Source organism: Buteo buteo, chromosome 3, assembly GCF_964188355.1.
Source record: "Buteo buteo chromosome 3, bButBut1.hap1.1, whole genome shotgun sequence".
NCBI lineage: Eukaryota > Metazoa > Chordata > Aves > Accipitriformes > Accipitridae > Buteo > Buteo buteo.
In genome coordinates, this window is record NC_134173.1 from 57,658,364 (window position 1) to 57,674,120 (window position 15,757).

General features: G+C 37.6%; 1 protein-coding gene across 4 annotated transcripts in view; it reads left to right on the forward strand.

The window, feature by feature from the left end:
* The window catches only part of ZFPM2 (zinc finger protein, FOG family member 2), a 320,089-nt gene that overhangs the window by 240,160 nt on the left and 64,172 nt on the right, over positions 1 to 15,757 (forward strand). The window lies entirely within an intron of this gene.

The window sequence follows — 15,757 nt, forward strand, 5'->3', positions numbered from 1 at the left end:
AGAACTGGGGGCTGGGCATCAGAGAAGCAAAGCTAGCTGAACTTTGGTATGGAGCAGAGTGGTGTATTTGTCATTTAATTAGTCCAAGATTCCTATATCCCAATACAATCTTATCCGAGTCAGAAGACAGGAAGAAGTAGGGTGTTCATCAGACATGCTGCTGTAGAGACAGTGTTGAAAGGGAATCTGGGAACAGATAGACTGAGAGGGAGAAATGAGAAACAGCTGCAGTCTTTTCAGAATGGAAAGTGTCTTCCAGAAGTAGCTACAGAGGGGAAGGGACAAAGGAGAAAATTGCAAATCGTAAAACCAGGTTGGACATGGGATAAAACAGGTCTTCTTGTACAATTGTCTTGATTTCCCCTCTGAGGCAAAGTACTTGTTGCTTTCTAAAGCACTACTTCTCATTTTGCAGCACCAATCCTTTCTTCCTCCACGACTGCAGACAAAACAAAGCCCATAAACATATAGTTTAAAATTCTATCCATATTAGGGGTATTCTATCCATATTAAATTATGTGTGTGTCACTTAAGATTGTGAAAACTTTAGGGCAGGAATAGTGTTACTTGTATTTGCACATTTGTTTGTATGGCACCACACACAGAGTTATTAATAAATGGTTGCCATGAGTAATTAGTTGATCTCTGTCTTTAAATGTTCATTAGACATATAGATAAAATGACAATGCTACCTCAGTCCATTGTTAATAGACTTAAGCTTTCTTCTGCTCTTGTTTTCTTTCTACTTCTTTTATATATCCATCTTCCTTTCACTGTGCTGCTGCAGGAAATTGTCATTACTTTTACCTCCACATAATAGCATTTTTTTCTATTGGGAGAAGAAAAAAGTTTAGTTTCACGCCCCTGGAACTTCAAGTAAACAACAACAACAAAAATTCTCGCCAGGAAGATACAGGTGTGGAGTATGGTTCTTCCCCTGAAACAGGAAGGGAAAAATAAAAAGATTGCAAAGACTGATGAGTCTTTCAGTACTTTCTTTCAAAGGCAGTTCTGGTGTCCTCTTACCAAAGGAGAAGAATCAACTGAGAATAGTGACAGAGAAAGGGAAGGTGGTGCAAGTGATAATAAATTACTTAAAATCAACATAGTCACAAATGATTTCACAGAGCACCACTTAACAAAAGAATTAAGGAGTAGGAATTCTAATACAGGCAGTTATATTTTTGGAACTTTAATGTCACACAAATAGTTCCTTTTACTAGAGGTATGAATGGATCCAGCTTCACAGCATCATATGAGCATTCTGACTTTCAAAAACCCTCTACTTCTGTACTTGAAATCAGTTTGGGACAAGTAAAGTGAAGCTCTGGAACATAGTCTGCATCATTAGAGGTCTTTAAGGAGAGAAAGACTAGATAAATTAGCTTCTAGATGAATTAGACTACTGTTGATTCTGTCTTGAGATGAGGATGGAACAGATGATCTCTTTTGCAGTTACACACTTCTAAAATTTCAGGGAGCAGAAGAGATAGCATTTAGAAGATAATGTCGAGTACTTAACTGATGAAACAAACACAACTGTAATGCACCTCTTAGGGCTTATGATCGGTGGCGATATCAGAGATGACAGGGTACCTTTTGCAAAAAATTCACTCCATGCTCTGGAATAATATAATATGTTAGAGAACAGTGACCCACCTGCACCAAATGCAATGCTGTAAAATTCTTTCAGGACTAGATGCAGGAAATCAAAATTCAAATGTTCTTGACATAAAGGTAATAGTAAGAGAAGTATATGGATAGATAAAGCAGAGTTTAAAGCAGAATCATCTGCATTTCTGATTTAAATATGAGAGCTTTCTCTTGCTGTAGTCTTCTTTGAAACAGCCTATCGGGTCTAACAGTAGATCATCTAGCAAAAATGCTAGTCAGTAGATCTACTAGCATTTCTTCAAGGATAAACTATTGCACTAAAGGTTAAAAAATAGAGTGTATTTTCTAGATGCACTTGAAAAGGGAAAGAACTGTTAAAAAAAATCTCTGTAAGATAAAAACAGTCTTTGGAATGATGTAAAAGCTGACACTGTCCCTCATTAGTCTATTCTGTTGTTTCTTGTTCAGCTCCAAGATAAAATATTAACAGATTAAGAAATGTATTCTTTTTTATTATTATTAATTTCTATTTTTACCAGAATATGCATGTTACAAAACTGTTAAATCTGGAGTAAGAGACAAAGGCTCCCAAGTTAACCATGTAATCCCTTTGATCAATGGATTGTTTTCAGAGAAATGGCTGAGTTCAAAAATACTTGTTACAAGAATGCTGGCTTTTGTACGTAAAGTGACCTCACATATGCAGGGCAGGTTAAATGAGCCTTCGTGCAGGTTCTTGATCAGCGTGTTGGCACTCCTCTAGAATGTGGCCAACGCAAGTGAACTGGGAGCTATGGTAAAATAATAGCTGTGGAATATACCAATATTCAGCAGCAGCTTTTCACCCTAGCTGCTCAAATACATGTCGCTTCTGTAGAGATAATGAGGGGAAAGAAGTTGGAAATTTTCAAGGCATAAAAAGAGTTATCTCTGTGCATTCCACTCTACCACTTCTTGCCTGTCCCTCCTCTTTGAGAAACATTTTTTTGGTTTTACTAATGAATAAGAAGAGAAGATTGTACTGAGCTGTGAATTGCCTTTTTCTCTCTTTTTAGTTAAAACACAGCACAGAGAGATGCGAGTACAATTATTAGTGCTGGAGATTGTGAATATCTTTCGAAAAGAAGGCCATTTGCCAAAAATCTGTCAAACTATAAATGACCCGAGTCTTGCTCAAGAAACCATCTATTAAAAGTAGTGACCCACTAACCTCATTTTTCCAGAAAGACTGTTGGGCAGTTATGGCAGGACAACCCGAGAGATGTATAAAACTTCTAATTTCTTTGGGGGTCAGACAGTAAGAATTCAGACGCGGAAGCAATAGAAAATCACTGGAAATTCAAGCAGGAGGTACTGTTGCCAAATGAACTGTGTATACTTAGACAGCTTTGTGAATGTTCAGTTCTTCCAATTCATGACTACATTCAGGAACTGCTTAAGATGTGCTCTTACTCTGATGTTTCTTTTGTCTGAGTCCTCCAACACACCGTACAGTCTACTGGGAAAGAAAATCTCTTTCTTCATTTTGTAAAAGTGAGATTATACACAGATTATTGGACATTTGCTCTTGGTACTTGAGAACAATTTTCCTTTTAATATAAGTCAAATATTGCAGTAGTTGTTGCCTTACAAATGTTCATAATAATAATCATTATCAATCTGCTTTCTGTGGCAATAAAATCCCTAAATTGAGCCAGGATCTCAATTTACAGTAATGCTAAACTCAGAAATGGTAGAGGCTTTCCTGCCATTTTGAAAAGAGGATGAGAGAGAACAAATTAATCATAGAATCATGGATGCTGGAAACATATTAAAACATCTAGCCAGTCTCTTTGCCATTCGTTCACTTTTTATTGTACATCCTGCAGTATTCTGACAGTCTGGTTTTCAAAAGCTGTAGTCTTAAAAGTGATAGGTTACCATTACTTTCTCTTAAGAGTGTATGAGAATCTCACTGATAAAGAGGATTTCAGAAGTTTAGGAAATGAATGCTACTGCAGCAGTGAGGAACTAATGGTTCCAAACATATATAGGAATGCAAAGGGATTTTTTTTTTTCCCCACTGATTTTTTGTGCTGAGTCTCCATCTGAGATGTCTGTGCATATGTCAGTTTATCTATGTCTCTTTTAGAGCTGGAATATGTTCGCACTCCTTTAATAATCACCTCCTTACTTTCTGTACAATTTTAAAATTACATCTGACCAGAGGATTAAACATGTATTATTGGTAACGTAGTCTTGAAATTCGTTTGACTGTGCATTGTTCTCTGAAGTGCCACATTTAGCTTTTAACAAGCTTGAGAATATTGTTTATTTTGCCGTATGATGTGTTAGTTGCTTAGCTAATTCTGCATTTAAAGACGTGTGCGTTCTCTGGGCTCTCACGTAGGGGGAGGAAAGTGTCCTCCTTATGTGAGAAAGCTGCCACAGCAGCTGAGATATCACTTAACACTGGAGGCTCTCCAGGGCCTGAATGTGCCGCACGTATTTGCAATGTATTTTGCTATTAGTATGACCAACGTTTATACACAGCGCTAATTCTGAGAATAAAGAAAGTGCTAAAACTCAGATTCAGATGCTCTAAATGGCAGCATCTTTATTGCTCTACCCTAAGAGGGAATGAGCAAACAGTTCTACAGTGGGCAAAGGAGACCGATGTAGCGCCCTAACCCCAGAGGCAAATTCCTTTCCATCCCATCTGCCGTCTCAAATGCCAAGTCCTAGAAATGCCACTGTTTCCAAAGTAGCAGACATTAACCATGTGTGTGAATCTTAGTCATTAGTAAAAATTATTCCAAAAAAATGCCTTTGTTTGGCTTTCACAAATTGCCAGAGCAAAGAAAAAGGCGAAAGCTGGATGTGAACTGTGTTACCCTGGCACTAACTGATATGTTTCCTAATTTCTGTAGTGGAATATAATGAATGGCTTTCAGTAAGATAGCCATTTCATTTCATGCATCTACTGCAAATAATAAGGGCATTTATCAGAGGTAAGGTGTAAGGCTGGATTCTGGTCTAGTTTGTTATGGGACTTGCAGACCCCATGTTGTGGTACCCAGCTGAAAGGGAATTGTAAAGAGCTTGTATATTGTGAAATAAAATACAAGTTCACAGTAAATAACGGTGGGTAGCAGAGGCTGTCTGCAGACTCCTGGAGCTGAGGGTAGGCAAAGAAAACATGTAGCTGGCTGGTGGTGTGTAGGTCTTCCACCGGAGGAGCATGGTTTCCATAAGAACCTCTCCTCCTCCTCCTCCTCTTCCTACCTCCCAGCACAGGCTTTGAGAAGGCTCTCCTGTTGCTGCTTCTCCTACCAGTAAATGGCAGAAGAAATTATACATTATTAAGTGGAGAAGTAGGTACGGCTTAGAAATCCGAGTGCTGGGGAATGTTAGTGCTGCCCTTCCCTTGCCAAAACTTTCCGATTCCCCCTCCTTTGCTGTTAGCTGCTTTCAGACATTTGTGTTTCTTTTTGTCTAGGCAGGCTGTGTATTCAGCAGAGTGACTCAGAGCACAGCATCTCTTTGAACTATGTTCCTACTCTGGGAAACTCTTTTTTGTTTTTTGTTTCTTTAATTATTTTTTTTTTTTTAAGTGATAAGGAAATATGTGCTACTTGCAAGTTGCTCCTTTTGGCAAACATGGGATAGCCCTTTTTAGTATAGATTTTGCTCCATATGTGATCATTCCCTTTTTGCCAAACTTCCTTAGATGTGCACCGAATTGCAGAAGGATGAATACCAACTTTGCATAATTCGAACAAGAAAGCTTTGCAGTGCTACTTTTCTGTTTAATTTACGGGGGGAAAAAAAATTATGAGATACGTAGGACATAAGTAAGGGCAGAATAGAGCCCTTAATCTTAATTATGCATTCTGCAGTATTATAAATGACTAAAGATTACTTCCAATGTTTGGTATAATCTTACAGTGTGCAGATGTGGTTCTCTTTGGTATATGCCATCTTTACTGAACTCACAATTTCCATAATGCTGTCACATTCTGCATGGGAAGCAGATTTACAGATAGGTAATCCATGTAAGGTATTTTAAAGACAGCTTATTAAAGGATTGAGGCCTGCTGTTAAATTACATATGCTTTCAATTGCTATGAGGAGCAAACAGTATCAAGGAGTACAATAATTTAGCTACAGCTGGAGAAAGGCCTATTTAAAGTTTTGATGACAGATCCTTTAAACTTTTCCTTTAAGTTCTTTTCTGCTTTATATCTTCCCCTGCGTAGTACAGTATTTTCCTTTATACGATGTAATTTCACCAGCAGGTCGACTGTATACATGCTAAGAAACTGAAATGCATTCCTAAACTGATAGACAGAGTTTACAAAATGACTGTGGGCGCCGGGCTCCACGCTTGATGGCATTATCTAAACACCTGACAGCGAGGATGGAGTCTTTGCAGTTTAGCATTGCTAATTATTAATGGCTCAAATTGTGTTGGGCACCGTTGCCGTGCCGCTTTCCCCGCCGCTGCCGTGAGCTCTGATGATCTGCCGCATTGTGCGCCGGGCGGGATGTTGTTGAGCATATTGGATAGTGCCCCCATCTGTTTCTGAAACACAAGGCAATGTGTCACTTACGTGCTGTCTGCTCCCGTTACCCTTTACAGAAGGAGTTAAAAGAGATTGCTTTTCCAAATAGATAAGCGCCTTCCCCGCTCCTTAACCGGAATAAGGAGGCGATGGCCATAGTTTAGAGCCATTCCTTAAGTCCGGGGGCTGAGGGGTGTTTGGGGGTTTTTCCCTAAAGTAACAAAATAAATGAGAATATAGTGACGGTATTTGGAGCTAACTTTGTGTCGCACTGTACAATACAAAAAGGGGCACATTATGCAGACGTGAGACTACAAAGCCCGAGAAGGAATGTGTTAAGCAATCATTTTATAACGATGAGTCTGGCCATGCGTTTGCATGTGAACATCATTACAATCTGAAAAAGAGAAAATGTTATTATGCCATGTATCTTTGAGCCATTATTGGAATTAGGTTACAAAGCTTCGGCTGCAAGGTTATTTGAATCTACTGCTTGTTGTTAATTTCATGCTTTCTATTTAGTATTTTTTTTCTTATTAGTTAGGAAGTAGTACACCATGAAAAGGAAATAATTTTTAAAAATGTGTCTATAACCTCCCACCACAGGCATAAGTATATTTTTTCATCGTGTATATTTAAGAATCACAGTAGATTGTGGGAAAAGCTGTAAAGCTCTGGAAAGACAAAATAGTAATATAGTAAAAAAAAAAAAAGCCTCTTAGAAAAAGCCTCTGAGATTTAAAATACAAGCTTTTTAAACTCCTGTTTGTCTTTTCTTTAACATTGCTGTGTAACCTGATGTAGCACAAACATGAACAATACTGAATCTAAATTTGGCAGAAAAAATGTTTTCCTACAAAGGACGATCTGAACATCTTTCCACATAAATATGTTATGGCTTTTTTATTATTATTTTTGCTTTTTTAATAAATGAAAGATGGTATTTTTATTTTGAAATATTTGTAGTGTAAATTACCCACATGGTTTTTCCATCCTCGCCTAATAAATCTGTTTTTACATAAGTTGTAGAGGTTAATGGATAGATTTTGAATTGCATTAGATTTCTGTAATAAATGGATATGTAAGACAAGACCTTATTAAGTAGATTTTTTTCTGTGAAATCTGTCTTCTTCAAATTATTTCAGAAGCCAAAAATGCAAAATACAAACTTCGCTTAATCATGAATTTTTAAACATATGTCACTATAAATATTAGTATATTTTAATTACAGAAAATCACTTTGTAACCATCCAGTAGCAAAGTTCTGTAGAGTACCTGAAACTATTATTTTTATTCCAGTATTTAAATGTACTTCTCACAAGGGAAAAATGCTGTTGATAGCTCAAAATATGAACTTTGCATTAATATAATGTCAATATTATCAAATACGGATGTATCACCCTTAGACTGTCAATGCATTATCACGTCACAGATAATGAAAGTAGTTAAAAATTAAACTGAAGAATTAAAAGATGATGCTAAATAAAACAAAATATCTCAGTAGAAAATATTTCTAATAGGCTGCATAGATCTCTCATTGCAGTGTTTCTGCTGTTACCATGTCTTCATTTTTTTTTTTTTGTTTATGGGAAGAATTGTTTAAGACAGCAAGAATCTTGGGTCTTCTCTTTTTTATGAAGGTCAAACTAAATTCAGAATTATAACTGAAAAATGAAATGTAAATACCTAGATCTTTGATAACAAAGTAATTAAAATGTATGGTTTTGCCTACTGTGTATAATAAGGGCTTATATTTGATCAACCATAAAAGTTATTTAATCATTTTAACCTTGGAATACTACCCCACAAAAAACTACTTAATGGAAGTTAGCTGAGAAGCATTAGAGTATCACAACATCAAGAAGGCTGAGCGAGAGGGCACTGAAAATTCAAGCACAGCTTATTTCTGCCATAATACTATAGCAGGTTGCATGGCAACCAGTGGCTGTGGATTTTGAAGTTACTTTATCCTTATTCAATGAGCAAAGACTTAGCCTGTATTTATTTTGGTAATTTCTAGAATTAATCAGGTATTTAAGGCCCACTCTAGCATAAACTTGCTGTGATTCTGCGATCGGCGAACGAGTGTTTACAAGTGTGGTTGGGAGAACATCTGGAAGAAGAAGAGAGCTCGACTGTTCCTCCTGACGTTGCCGACAGTAGGTATTAGACAAGTGCTCGGATCAGCAGCCAGTTTTGAGCAAGAGGGTGGCTTGCAAGCACATCCCTATGATTTAGGGTAGTCATTTTAGGTGGACCGTGGAGTTTTCAAAAAACCTGTCATATTTCATTTTAATGTTTCCACTAAAGAACAACGCTAAGAGAATTTTAACATTTTTCAGCTGAGTAAAAGCTGTAATCATAAGCCAGTCACAAGTGCAAGTAGCATGGCACCCTTGTGTACATGTGTTACTTCAGAGAATATGTTAACATACAAGTCTCAAAAAATGTTTTAAAGTATTATTTAATTTCCATTACTGTCTTTAAAGTATAAAGGCAACTCTTTCAGTACCCTGATGTTTAATATGTCCAGGGTTTGGCCAAGTTTCTCAGTATCCACAGATCTTACTGAAGCTGGAGTAAATTAAGAATGCTCGGAATTACACAGGCCCAAAATGCACATCATAGTACTTGTAATGAATGAGGGGTGTGAACTGGTGCCTCATTTAATGACCGCTTTTTAAAAATGCATTTTGCCAGAGTATATGAAAAAACTGTAGGATATTTCTAGGTTTGAGAAGCAGTATATATTCTTGTAGTGAAGGATACTGTCATAATGCTTGTACATATAGGGATAGGATTATGATACAAGTGTTCTCTTCACATGTTTCAGTTCCTAACTTTTTAACTTTTATGCAAAGCACACATTGAATGAACATTATCAGATACACAGCATGAAAGGCATCATTAAATCAAGACAGGCTTTCACAGCCCTGACTTACATCGTGCACCCCACCAGCCTAGCTTTGAAGAACCTTTTTTCATATGTTCATGAACTTGGTGAATTTACGTGATAGCTGTATCATTCTATTTTATAACATATTTCCAAAAGTGACATTAGATCAAGCCCAAAAACCTCAATAAGAAGCCAACAGTGCTCCGTAGGGAAGTGGGCACCCAGCCAGTCAAGCATTGCTGACTTTGGGAATGCCTTGTCTCCAAGGCAGGCCACTAAAACATAAAATTGCACAACTGCATATGTCTAATGCAGGTCATGCCTTTTCTGAGAGGCTTCCTCATTACCCAGCCGCTGCTTATGTCCAGAAAAAATGTATCCGTAGCATCCATATTCCCTGATTTACTAGGTGTGTGCTGGCCATTCCTAACTTAACAGGACAGAAGTTAGTTCATTTAAAATTAGAGCTGAAATGGATAGTGAATGTGCTGCCATTTTTTGCATAGGTAGCCTGGAGGTTATAGCCTGTTTGTGTGCAACAGCAAGAGGGGGTCCATGGATGCCTGCCTTCAAGCAAAGTGTGGCAGTTTAGGTCTTGCTATGCTTGATGGCACATAAGAAAATCCCTAATGATCGTCTCAATGAAATGAAGTGATCATTCTTTGCAGTAAAGGTACAGTGAAGTTATTTTTAAAATGCATAACTTATTTTGTCAAAATCTCCACCAGCAAGCTAGTACTTCTGGGAGCTGTGAATGTTGTTAAAAAATACATATTATAGCCTTAGTGATGACAGTTAAAAAGTTATTACAACCAAAATACTTTATGTCAACAATAAGCTACTGCAATTTAAGAAAAATGAAACATTTTCCCCTGAGCCAGTTGTGGGTTTTTTGAACATAATGGGAAATAAAACCGTTAAACGTTTTGGGTTGGAGCTGTTGGTCCTGTTTGAATATTTGTGTTCCATACTTTGCAGAAATTAGTGAATTTAGTGACCTCTTTTCTGGTCACTGTTTTTAAAATGGAAAGCTTAATGCTAAAAAATAGTAGCATCAGGAAAGCCATCTGCAGTTCCACCGTGTTTTGTAATAATAGTGAAATTAAGCGATCTCTACAGAGCAAGTAATTGTGGCAGTAAGGGGCTCCTCGGTTTTCTAGCTTCTGTCCTAGCTGAAAAGAAAGCTGACCTGTGCCATTGTCTTCTCTCTTTCTTCTTTCAGGGAGGTACATTAGATCATACCAGTCTGAGCAATCAAGCACAATGTAGCTACCACTCGTCAGCTGGACCATTACAATTTATCCTTCCTTAGGCATTAGGTAAAATGTACTATCATAAACCTCAAATGTTGTTCCTATGTGCAAACATAGGAAGGGAATCCAAGAGCTGGCCCAAGTGTTGGTGCAGAGGAAGCAAGGACTTTGCATCTTCTGGTCCTTTCTTCTTTATGCAAGCCATGGCTGCAGCAGGAAGCTAATAAAAGTGGTGATCAAAGCACTGCTGCACCTGACCTGCAGCTTTGTTGTAGCTACACTGCAGACAAAATGGTAGAAATCATTTTGTCAGAGATGTGGATGGATGAATTTTAAATAGGGCTTTGAATCAGTCGTCGTTACTGCTTTTACTTCTGTGTGTATTTTAGGCTTAGTGGCTGCACGGGAGGATAGAGTTGTAGAAGTTCTGAATTGCCCTTGACATTGGCCCTCCATGTGCCATGGGGATGGGCAATCAGATTATAACACTTAACAGGGTACCTATGCCTCAGTTTTTTAAAACAGAGAAAATGGAACATTCGGTGATGCTCCAGGCCAGAAATTACTGTCTGAGTAAACTGCAAATACTTATGAACTAGGAACAATAGATTTGTCAGGGCTATGACCTATTTCAGTAATTGAGAAAAAGAAACAACGTTAAGATATCAGAAAGGAGTCAAGGCATGGGGCTTGTTTTCACCGAAACCCTAGGCAGCCATGAAGACACAAAGGTAATTCTTTCTACTTCAGAGTCTGCAAATGAAAGTCAGGGAGCACAGACAGTCAGGAGTAGACTTGTAGCTCCATTTCTCCCTAAATAATTTGCACTCTCTGCAAAGAAAGCAGTCATATATATTTATAATATTGGAACCTGGGATTAAAATTTAAAGCCTATAGTGAAGCTGCCATTTGCAGAACAGAGCTTTATCCATTACCTCTTTTCTCTCCTGACAGCAATGACTGCTTTTGCAGAGCAGCCCTTCATGTGTCCTGTCCCTTTGCATCACAAACACATGGGACACAAATGTGTTAGCTATGTTTTTGCCACACTATCCAAGGAAATTTTCAGGAAATTGTCTGGTTTCAAAAGTTCTACTAATTATTGCATATTCATTTAGAGTTTTAAAACTCAAACCCATGGCTGTTCAGTCAAAATGTCAGTGGTGAGTAGATCTTTTATTGGCTAAGTGCATACCTCCTCTCAAAAATAGCTGTAGAACCAAAAATATAAATGTTTTTCTTCCTTCACATTTTTCAATTCCAGGGTTGCCTGTATTGACTGTATCAGAGCACACAGGGGTTAGCAGTACAAGTGTAAATTGTCATCTAAGTCTTTTTCTTCTGCCTAACACTGGGAAAGGTTATGTCCTGAAATAACACATTTAGCGAATGATGAGCCCTGTAAGACAGGACCAGGGCTGGAAGGATTGCAGACAAAATGTGCTCATAGCTAGAAAAAGAGTCACACAGATTGAGGACTAAACCTCAACGCTTCCTGTCCATGAGAGTTTTTATGTTGACACCTCTGGGATTATAAAGAATAATTTTGCAGCCAAACGCTCTGTTGATTTACGTTCCTGGAAAATCCACCGATTTACAGAAGGTTCTGTAATATAAACACAGTTTATTCTTGGTTTTAAGGCTCTGAACTGCAGTAAGGTACATCAAGCACCCTTTCTAGTTTGCACCATATTTTGTCTTATATGGCTGTGGTTACTCTTCACGTCTGTGTACCTCAGTGTTTCTGATGTATCTGTCTTCACAGCAACCCTGGGCAATGTGGGGTGCACTGCACGATTTTACACTTCAAATATTGAGATCCAGAGAAAATAAAGATGAGAAGTGTAAAGGTGTTTTAACCCTGTACAAACAGGTATGTTCCTAACAGAAACCTCAAGTGTTTCTGGCAGCCCAGCTATTAGAAGTGTCCACAAAAGGTAGGAACCTGCACATGTGTGAAAACTCAGCCCAGCTCTGAGGGGTCTGGGATTTGAAAATCTGACCCAACATCATTTGAGCAAGATCATGCAAGGTCACAGCAGCACAGGAGGGAATTGATTGATTTATTTGAAAACATTGGCTTGTACATAACCCTTAGAATACCTTTTTTTTTTTTTTTTTTCCAATTTAGAATATGTGGTAAATACATTTCGACATCATAGGAAGTAATTTTTGCTTTGATTCCTTCTTGCTTAAATTTCAGTGTGAATCATGCGATGTGTATTCCAATTCCACTGGATCAAGTATGACATTTCATTCATTTCATAGGTATATCACTCCTCTGAAAACAATAAAGCTATACAAGAGTAAAAGGGAGATGCTGGAGGGAGGGTTTAGTTCTTTAAATTATAAAGTAAATTGGCAATGGTTGCACACTGAGACACATCCCAGTCCCCATGTACTAATTGGATGGCACTTAAAAAATATGAGAAGTTATGTGAAACTCCAGGTCTTCCAGGTTAAGCATCATCCTAGTTTTATACTGATATTAATGACCACAGGTTGGGTAGGGTGTTTTTTTTTCTTTTTTTCCCCCACTGTGGTGAAAGTAAGATGCCCAAAGGGAAGCAGAATTAATTAAAGTTTCTTATGAATATTGGACCACTACTGGCATTTGCCTCAGGATCAACAGGTAGGTTCTTAACTTTGTGAGGGGAAACATTATTGAAGAAGGTTGCATTCCTTGTGCAGATCAAGTTGTGCTTTTAAAAAATAAAAGAAGTCAGCTGGTGGTCTTGCTTTTAATTATCGAAGCTGTGAGAATTCGAATGACATATTTGCCTCATTTACTTAGAAGATATTCTTGTATTTATTAAATCATTTGAAGAACATCTGTAACACTTTGATAAGATTTTCTTTCTCATCACGGGAAGCAGGCTGCATTTCAATACCAGGAAGTACTAGTATTACGAAGTGTCTCCTAGTCCATTTGCAGGAGAGCAGTAATATGTAGAAATAAAATTCACCAGAATTAAGAAATGTTCCATTTCTTAATAATATTGGGCATAGGTAGTAGTATAGCATGGGATTAAAGGAGCCAGTCTCAATTGTAAATTATTATTTAGCCTTTCCCTCTATCACTACTAGATTACAAGCTACCTCTTTCTTACCATTTTTTTGCCCAGGATTTCCCTCACAAAAGCAAAAGCCTGTATTGTCTTCTGCAGAAACAGTGTAGTTTAGATGCCAAGGAAGAAGAGCATTTTTAACACCAGGTGTAAAAATACTTAAAAAAAATTCGGCTGCAATACTGATGCTGTCTTTCTGTACTGTTCATGGGTCAAATAAAAATATTTCAACATGAATAGAAACAGCCTTGTGTGTTAGATCAATCAAAAGTCATTTTTAAACAACTTGAAATTTCATCTCATTGAAGCTTTAAGGCTTTTCTGTGTTGTGAGCACCTTCTTTAGGTGTAGAGGACAAAGGTCCAGTATCTTCGACTGTTTGTACATGTGACTGAAGTTTGAAAATCCAAGTTCATGGGAACCAGACAAAGTCACAGAGTCCATAATATCAGCCAGGGCAGAGTGAATATGTGTACACTTGTGTTTACTGTAGGAATCCAAAAGTTAAAGTAGAATTTCTGGTGAGGTTTTACATGAAGTCCGCTTTTTAAAATTCAGAATACCAGGGCAAATCTCACATTAAAAGGTTGAAACATACATGACATGATACTCTGCTGGAAAAGGTACATGTGGCATAATAATTTTAGCGGGAATTTAGTTATTCAAATATGTGTGAGCATGTGCAAAATTGTATATGCATATATATGTGCATACATATGTGTATATATGCATGCAAATAACAATATTGTGTCTGTGTGTACATAATAACCTATTTAGTTATCTGTAGTTGTATGTTCAGAGGTGTAAGTACCTGCATATATCTGTGGCCTTTCTCACTTCAGAAAACATACTAATTACATAAATAATATTTCCCCATGTTTCAGAGCTAATTTTAATAAACTTTACTGTAAAGTACTAAGTACCTTAATTCCTCCTTAATTTTAGTCAGTGGTTTGTATCTCTCCTGAATTGTTATAAAGTATATATATAATTGTGAACGTATTTTTTCTGCATATTAACATTTCATCTTAAAAAAGCCAGACCAAAACTAGCATGTCTACTGTAAAGGAGCTAATATAATGTGGTTTTTTTCAGCCCTTTGTTATGCTTTTTTGGATTATTTGATTGATGTCTAATTGGCTCACCAGTTAAATACTACTAGTCCAACAGCTGAAACCAAATCACCTAAAAAGTAAAAAGGTCGTATTAATGCTCTGTCTCTAAAGGTTACACAAGAAAGTCAGCAACTAAGCCCCTGTAGTCAGTACAGAGAAGGGGCAGGGCCGGTGTGTTATTGCTAGACAAAAGGCGCTGCTAGATACTCCTTGTCCAAAAAACTCGAGCTGCTTCAAGAGCTGCTTGGGTCTATGGGTAGTCCACAGTATACCAGTGAATACTCATATGTTCACTATTTCATTTCTCTGGCTTTTAAATCAGCAAAGGCCGACCCACAGTATTCTTGCTGGGATTTTTTCATTTGCCCAACTCTCAGTTCTTTCTGTATCTCATCCTCTTCCTGAAGAACACGTTGATTTTCATCTTTTGCTTTTTATGTATTTATTTGTGCTACTTCATTGTCCATAGGCACTACTTGTGAATCAAGAACCTGCTGTGCTAGGCATCATATAAACTGAAGTTTTAAAAAGCAGTACCTGCTCCAGATATACCAATTTCTGCTCTGTCTTTCCCAGTCACCTCTCCCAGGTTTGCTGTATTTCTTGCCATCAGACCACTGGGCTATAACCTGATAATTTTCCACTTCAGATTTATTTTTTGCTCCTTTTTCTCTCATATGTCTCTGTTCTAATCTATCCAATTCTTCTATCAAAAACAGTGTCACATCCCACAGTACTCTAAAAACATATCCCTTCTCATAAATCTTCAGAATAACTTTCTCTATACTTCCATGTACTACACAAGCTGCTGCTCCTTGCTTAGAGCACTCTATAACTCTTTTGCCCTCATCTTCCCTCTATACCTCAGTCCGTTTTGGCTTTTCACCTTTTCACTTGTAGTGTCTTCTTGCAGCAGTCTACTGTGAGCATACACCAAAATTTTACTTCTCCCTCCTAAAAGCAGTTCGTAAAATAAATGATTCCCTAAAGCATGCTAATGGGAACACTTTACGGCTTTTCTTCTTGACTGTTAGCTGCTACAGCCTTCGGACTGCGAATTTATTCCAGGGTGGATTTCTTTTCCCTTCCATTTTGGTTTAATAATCTAAATGCTATCAATTGTTAGGCAATTACAATACCATGTAGCAATTCAATAAACAATATGTGAGTGGAAAATATAATATTCAGTTCTGGGGAACCCTGTGCTGCTCCGGTAACTTAAAACTCCATATACTATCCAGCCACAATTTTGCATGAGCAGGAGGGA